The sequence below is a fragment of the Entelurus aequoreus genome, linkage group LG09, assembly GCF_033978785.1.
Source record: "Entelurus aequoreus isolate RoL-2023_Sb linkage group LG09, RoL_Eaeq_v1.1, whole genome shotgun sequence".
Taxonomy (NCBI): domain Eukaryota; kingdom Metazoa; phylum Chordata; class Actinopteri; order Syngnathiformes; family Syngnathidae; genus Entelurus; species Entelurus aequoreus.
Genome location: NC_084739.1, coordinates 67,768,571 through 67,776,070, shown reverse-complemented (window position 1 = coordinate 67,776,070; position 7,500 = coordinate 67,768,571). Strand labels below are relative to the sequence as shown.

The following is a 7,500-nucleotide window of genomic DNA, read 5'->3' as shown; positions in this document are numbered from 1 at the left end:
TCCAATAAGAGATAGAAAAAGTTCCCACCCCCACACACACGCACACGCACACGCACACACACACACACACACACACATTTAGGAGTTCCTCCTCCTCAGTGTTTTCAAGTTTGCAGGCTGACGCGTTCAGGTGCCTGGTCCGACTGTGGGACATCAGAGCTCCAGCCTTCCGTGCAGTTGTTCTCGCTACAGTGTCAAAGTGGTTTTCACTGAGGGCCACATGGCAGTTATGTTTGGCCCCAGAGGGCCGCTTCTAACAGTGAATACTATTATTACACCATTTTTTAATGCATTTTATTAGTAGATTTTTTTTAACTAAAATGTAAAAAAAAAAAAAAATGTCAGTTTGCAAATGTAGTGTATATTACTGTAAATGGAAAAACTGTACTGTTGTTTTTATGGTACAAAAAAAAGGCAGCTCAGTTGCCAGAATTTTACTGTAAAATTGACATTAGTTTTTTTTTTACTTTAAATTTAAAAAATTTTTTTTTACAGTACAATTTTGGCACCTGAGCTGTCAGTTTTTTTGTTTTATTACACAATTTTTTATGCCTTTTATTAGTAGATTTTTTAAAAGCTAAAATGTTAAAAAAAAAAAATATGCTAAGTTGCAATAATTTCACCTCAAAATGTAGTGTATATTACTGTAAATGGAGAAACAGTACTGCTGTTTTTATGGTTAAAAAAAAAAAAAGGCAGCTCAGTTGCCAGAATATTACTGTAAAATCGACATTGTTTTTTTTACTGTAAATAAAAAAAATCTAATTTTACAGTAAGATTTTGGCACCTGAGCTGCTAGTTGTTTTAATTTATTACACAATGTTTTATGCATTTTATTAGTAGATTTTTTTTAAATAAAATGTAATAAAAAAAATGTCAGTTTGCAAATGTAGTGTATATTACTGTAAATGGAAAAACAGTACTGTTGTTTTTATGGTACAAAAAAAAGGCAGCTCAGTTGCCAGAATTTTACTGTAAAATTGACATTTGTTTTTTTTTACTTTAAATAAAAAAATAATAATTTTACAGTACAATTTTGGCACCTGAGCTGTCAGTTTGTTTGTTTTATTACACAATTTTTTATGCCTTTTATTAGTAGATTTTTTAAAAGCTAAAATGTTTTTTTTTTTAAATGCTAAGTTGCAATAATTTCACCTCAAAATGTAGTGTATATTACTGTAAATGGAAAAACTGTACTGCTGTTTTATGGTATAAAAAAAAACAAAAAAAAAACGCAGCTCAGTTGCCAGAATTTAACTGTAAAATTGACATTGTTTTTTTTACTTTAAATAAAATAAAATACAATTTTTACAGTACAATTTCGGCACCTGAGCTGCCAGTTTGTTTGTTTTATTACACAATGTTTTATGCCTTTTATTAGTAGATTTTTTAAAAGCTAAAATGTAAAAAAAATATATGCTAAGTTGCAATAATTTCACCTCAAAATGTAGTGTATATTACTGTCAATGGAAAAACTGTACTGCTGTTTTTATGGTAAAAAAAAAAAAAACGCAGCTCAATTGCCAGAATTTTACTGAAAAATTGAAATTTATTTTTTTTACTTTAAATTAAAAAAAAATTATTTTACATTAAAATTTTGGCACCTGAGCTGCCAGTTTGTTTTATTACACAATTTTTTATGCCATTTATTAGTAGATTTTTTAAAAAGTTAAATGTAAAAAAAATATGGCAAGTTGCAATAATTTCACCTCAAAATGTAGTGTATATTACTGTAAATGGAAAAACTGTACTGCAGTTTTTATGGTAAAAAAAAATAAAAAAAGCAGCTAAGTTGCCAGAATTTTACTGTAAGATTTACATTTGTTTTTTTTACTGTAAATAAAAAAACCTGCAATTTTACAATAAAATTTCGGGACCTGAGCTGCCAGTTTTTTTTTTTTATTACACATTTTTTGTATGTCTTTGATTAGTAGATTTTTTAAAAGCTAAAATGTAAAAAAAATATGGTTTCACCTCAAAATGTATAGTGTATATTACTGTAAATGGGAAAACCCTATTGCTGTTTTTATGGTTTAAAAAAAAAAAAAAAAAAGGCAGCTAAGTTGCCAGAATTTTACTGTAAGATTTACATTTGTTTTTTTTTACTGTAAATAAAAAAAATCTGCAATTTTACAGTCAAATTTTGGCACCTGAGCTGCCAGTTTGTTTTTTTTATTACACATTTTTGTATGTCTTTGATTAGTAGATTTTTTAAAAGCTAAAATGTAAAAAAAAAATATGATTTCACCTCAAAATGTATAGTGTATATTACTGTAAATGGGAAAACACTATTGCTGTTTTTATGGTTAAAAAAAAAAAAGGCAGCTCAGTTGCCAAAATTTTACTGTAAGATTTACATTTTTTTTTTTTTTTACTTTAAATAAAAAAAACCTGCAATTTTACAGTAAAATTTCGGCACCTGAGCTGCCAGTTTTTTTTTTTTTATTACACATTTTTGTATGTCTTTGATTAGTAGATTTTTTAAAAGCTAAAATGTAAAAAAATATATGGTTTCACCTCAAAATGTATAGTGTATATTACTGTAAATGGGAAAACACTATTGCTGTTTTTATGGTTAAAAAAAAAAAAGGCAGCTCAGTTGCCAGAATTTTACTGTAAAATTGACATTTGATTTTTTACAGAAAATAAACACACACACACACACACACACACACACACACACACACACACACACACACACACACACACACACACACACACACACACACACACACATTTAGGAGTTCCTCCTCCTCCTCCTCAGTGTTCTAAGTTTGCAGGCTGACGCGTTCAAGTGCCTGGTCTGACTGTGGGAAATCAGAGCTCCAGTTGTTCTCGTTCCACCTGCCAGAAGCTGAAGGGGCGCGGCTGGGACCTCTGCCCACAAAGTCTCGCCTCCCTCCCCTCCTCCCTTCTCGGAGGGAAAGTTGTGGCAAAAGCGTAGAGGACTGTGAGGAAGTCCAGACCATAGCACACGCGGCCCCCCTCAGGAGGTCCACAGGCTGAGGGGGACTTGATTGACTGTTGGAGGTAAGGAACTTTCTACCCTCTTTTTTATCTTGCTGCTTCTTTCTTTCCTGCGAGCTGCTGACTGCATTTGTGACAATAACTTGCTGAGCTGCAAAATTACCCCAAAATGATGTTCTTTTTTTCCCCTGTGGCGTGTTTTTGAAGTGACTTAGTGAGCATGATCAGTGGATACTTTGACTGGGCTAAATATATTCCAGGACTTGACCTCAGCAGCCTTTATGTATTTATATATGTCAGCTGAGGTTTAGATATGTGGTGACTTTTTTTTTTTTTTTTTTTTTGCAGAATCTAATGGAATTTAGGATGTGGGTTTGCAAAAAAAAAAAAAAAAAAAGTGTCTGGTCAGCATATGTGGAAATAGGGAAGTTTTCAATGCCAAATATTCCTAATGAAGGATGGGCTTCTGTTGCTTTTGTTTCTTTCTTATCCCGACACAATAAAAGCTGCTCCTTTTTGTGCCTTTTGTAAGCTATTCACAGGGGATTTGTGGCAGTCTGTATGGTATAATGACGTGGAATATTGTCAGGGAAAAAAACAACAGTAAGAAAAAAAGGGTAAAAAGACGTAATGAGACATTTTGATTCCAATAAGTACAAATATTAATGTATTTTCCGGGCTATCAAGGGCATCGGAATTTAAGCCGCACCCACCAAATTTTAGAAGAAAGAAATATTTTTTTCCATATATGAATGTTTATTTACATATATTCATTGTTTCCCAACGGTTGCCTGTAACACGGCAGTAAAACGGCTGATCAAACAAAACAGAAGCCATAGTCACGGACCCACTAGCTGCGGAAGCTAGCTCTCCAAACAGCTAAACAGACTCAATAACTCCACGGTGAAATGACGGAACTGAAACGATACATATCGTTGTATGTTGTAAGTTAATAGTACTAACACAGTTAGCATATTAGCTAATACTAACGACGCTAGCTTGATAGAGCAAAGAAAAACCCATAAATTAGCCACACCCTTTTATGAGCCACAGGGTTCAAAACGTAATCCAGGAAATATGGTATATATATATATATATATATATATATATATATATATATATATATATATATATATATATATATATATATATATATATATATATATATATATATATATATATATATATATATACATATGCAGAATCTAATGGAATTTAGGAAGTGGGTTTGCAAAAAAAAAAAGGGTGTGGTCAGCATTTGGGGAAAAAAATAGAAATAGGGAAGTTTTTAATGCCAAATATTCCTAATGAAGGATGGGCTTCTGTTGCTTTTGTTTCTTTCTTATCCCGGCACAATAAAAGCTGCTCCTTTTTGTGCCTTTTGTAAGCTATTCACAGGGGATTTGTGGCAGTCTGTATGGTATAATGACGTGGAATATTGTCAGGGAAAAAAACAACAGTCAGAAAAAGAGGGCAAAAAGACGTAATGAGACATTTTGATTCCAATAAATACAAATATTAACGTATTTTTCGGGCTATCAAGGGCATCGGAATTCAAGCCGCACCCACCAAATTTTAGAACAAAGAAATATTTTTTTCCATATATGAATGTTTATTTACATATATTCATTGTTTCCCAACGGTTGCCTGTAACACGGCAGTAAAACGGCTGATCAAACAAAACAGAAGCCACGGTCACGGACCCACTAGCTGCGGAAGCTAGCTCTCCAAACAGCTAAACAGACTCAATAACTCCACGGTGAAATGACGGAACTGAAACGATACATATCGTTGTATGTTGTAAGTTAATAATACTAACACAGTGAGCATATTAGCTAATACTAACGACGCTAGCTTGATAGAGCAAAGAAAAACCCATAAATTAGCCACACCCTTTTATGAGCCACAGGGTTCAAAACGTAATCCAGGAAATATGGTATATATATATATATATATATATATATATATATGCAGAATCTAATGGAATTTAGGAAGTGGGTTTGCAAAAAAAAAGGGTGTGGTCAGCATGTGGGGAAAAAATAGAAATAGGGAAGTTTTTAATGCCAAATATTCCTAATGAAGGATGGGCTTCTGTTGCTTTTGTTTCTTTCTTATCCCGACACGATAAAAGATGCTCCTTTTTGTGCCTTTTCTAAGCTATTCACAGGGTATTTGTGGCAGTCTGTATGGTATAATGACGTGGAATATTGTCAGGGAAAAAAAGAACAGTAAGAAAAAAAGGGCAAAAAGACGTAATGAGACATTTTGATTCCAATAAATACAAATATTAATGTATTTTCCGGGCGATCAAGGGCATCGGAATTCAAGCCGCACCCACCAAATTTTAGAAGAAAGAAATATTTTTTTCCATTTATGAATGTTTATTTACATATATTCATTGTTTCCCAACGGTTGCCTGTAATACGGCAGTAAAACGGCTGATCAAACAAAACAGAAGCCATAGTCACGGACCCACTAGCTGCGGAAGCTAGCTCTCCAAACAGCTAAACAGACTCAATAACTCCACGGTGAAATGACGGAACTGAAACGATACATATCGTTGTATGTTGTAAGTTAATAATACTAACACAGTTAGCATATTAGCTAATACTAACGACGCTAGCTTGATAGAGCAAAGAAAAACCCATAAATTAGCCACACCCTTTTATGAGCCACAGGGTTCAAAACGTAATCCAGGAAATATGGTATATATATATATATATATATATATATATATATATATATATATATATATATATATATATATATATATATATATATATATATATATATATATATATATATATATATATATATGCAGAATCTAATGGAATTTAGGAAGTGGGTTTGCAAAAAAAAGGGTGTGGTCAGCATGTGGGGAAAAAATAGAAATAGGGAAGTTTTTAATGCCAAATATTCCTAATGAAGGATGGGCTTCTGTTGCTTTTGTTTCTTTCTTATCCCGACACAATAAAAGCTGCTCCTTTTTGTGCCTTTTGTAAGCTATTCACAGGGGATTTGTGGCAGTCTGTATGGTATAATGACGTGGAATATTGTCAGGGAAAAAAACAACAGTAAGAAAAAAAGGGCAAAAAGACGTAATGAGACATTTTGATTCCAATAAATACAAATATTAACGTATTTTCCGGGCTATCAAGGGCATCGGAATTTAAGCCGCACCCACCAAATTTTAGAAGAAAGAAATATTTTTTTCCATATATGAATGTTTATTTACATATATTCATTGTTTCCCAACGGTTGCCTGTAACACGGCAGTAAAACGGCTGATCAAACAAAACAGAAGCCATCGTCACGGACCCACTGGCTCTCCAAACAGCTAAACAAACTCCACGGTGAAATGACAGAACTGAAACAATACATATCTTTGTATGTTGTAAGTTAATAATAGTAACACAGTTAGCATATTAGCTAATACTAACGACGCTAGCTTGATAGAGCAAAGAAAAACCCATAAATTAGCCACACCCTTTTATGAGCCACAAGGTTCAAAACGTAATCCAGAAAATATATATATATATATATATATATATATATATATATATATATATATATATATATATATATATATATATATATATATATATATATATATATATATATATATATATATATATATATATATGCAGAATCTAATGGAATTTAGGAAGTGGGTTTGCAAAAAAAAAGGGTGTGGTCAGCATGTGGGGGAAAAATAGAAATAGGGAAGTTTTTAATGCCAAATATTCCTAATGAAGGATGGGCTTCTGTTGCTTTTGTTTCTTTCTTATCCCGACACAATAAAAGCTGCTCCTTTTTGTGCCTTTTGTAAGCTATTCACAGGGGATTTGTGGCAGTCTGTATGGTGTAATGACGTGGAATATTGTCAGGGAAAAAAACAACAGTAAGAAAAAAAGGGCAAAAAGACGTAATGAGACATTTTGATTCCAATAAATACAAATATTAATGTATTTTCCGGGCTATCAAGGGCATTGGAATTCAAGCCGCACCCACCAAATTTTAGAAGAAATAAATATTTTTTTTCATATTAATTGTTTCCAAACGGTTGCCTGTCAAACGGCAGTAAAACGGCTGATCAAACAAAACAGAAGCCACGGTCACGGACCCACTAGCTGCGGAAGCTAGCTCTCCAAACAGCAAAACAGACTCAATAACTCCACGGTGAAATTAGGAAACTGAAACGATACGAAAAGAATGCCGTTGTAAGTTAATGATATTAATGCGATATAAAATCTAATCCATTATTATTATTATTATTATTACAGACCCACGTAAACGTGTTAGCATATTAGCTAATGCCAACAACGCTAGCTTGATTACTTTACGAAAGCATGCATGAAAACACTCCCACACGGGACGGTTTAGTAAGTAAGGATTGTTTTAGTTGTATTGTAAAACTTACAAACGTTGCTCGGAGTGATGAATGAAGAATCCTTTCGAGTAGAAACGCTATGGACGGTTGTTATTATTATTATTATTAGTTATTACTATAAACAATACAACCTTTGCCCCTTA

General features: G+C 32.8%; 1 protein-coding gene across 1 annotated transcript in view; it reads left to right on the top strand.

Annotated features, from left to right (window-relative positions):
* Positions 1-7,500, top strand: part of LOC133657644 (collagen alpha-1(XVII) chain-like) — an 89,004-nt gene that overhangs the window by 7,963 nt on the left and 73,541 nt on the right. The window contains exon 3 of the mRNA XM_062059213.1: positions 2,781-3,030. The gene's annotated coding sequence lies outside the window, so the exon portion shown is untranslated. The remainder of the gene's footprint in view (positions 1-2,780; positions 3,031-7,500) is intronic.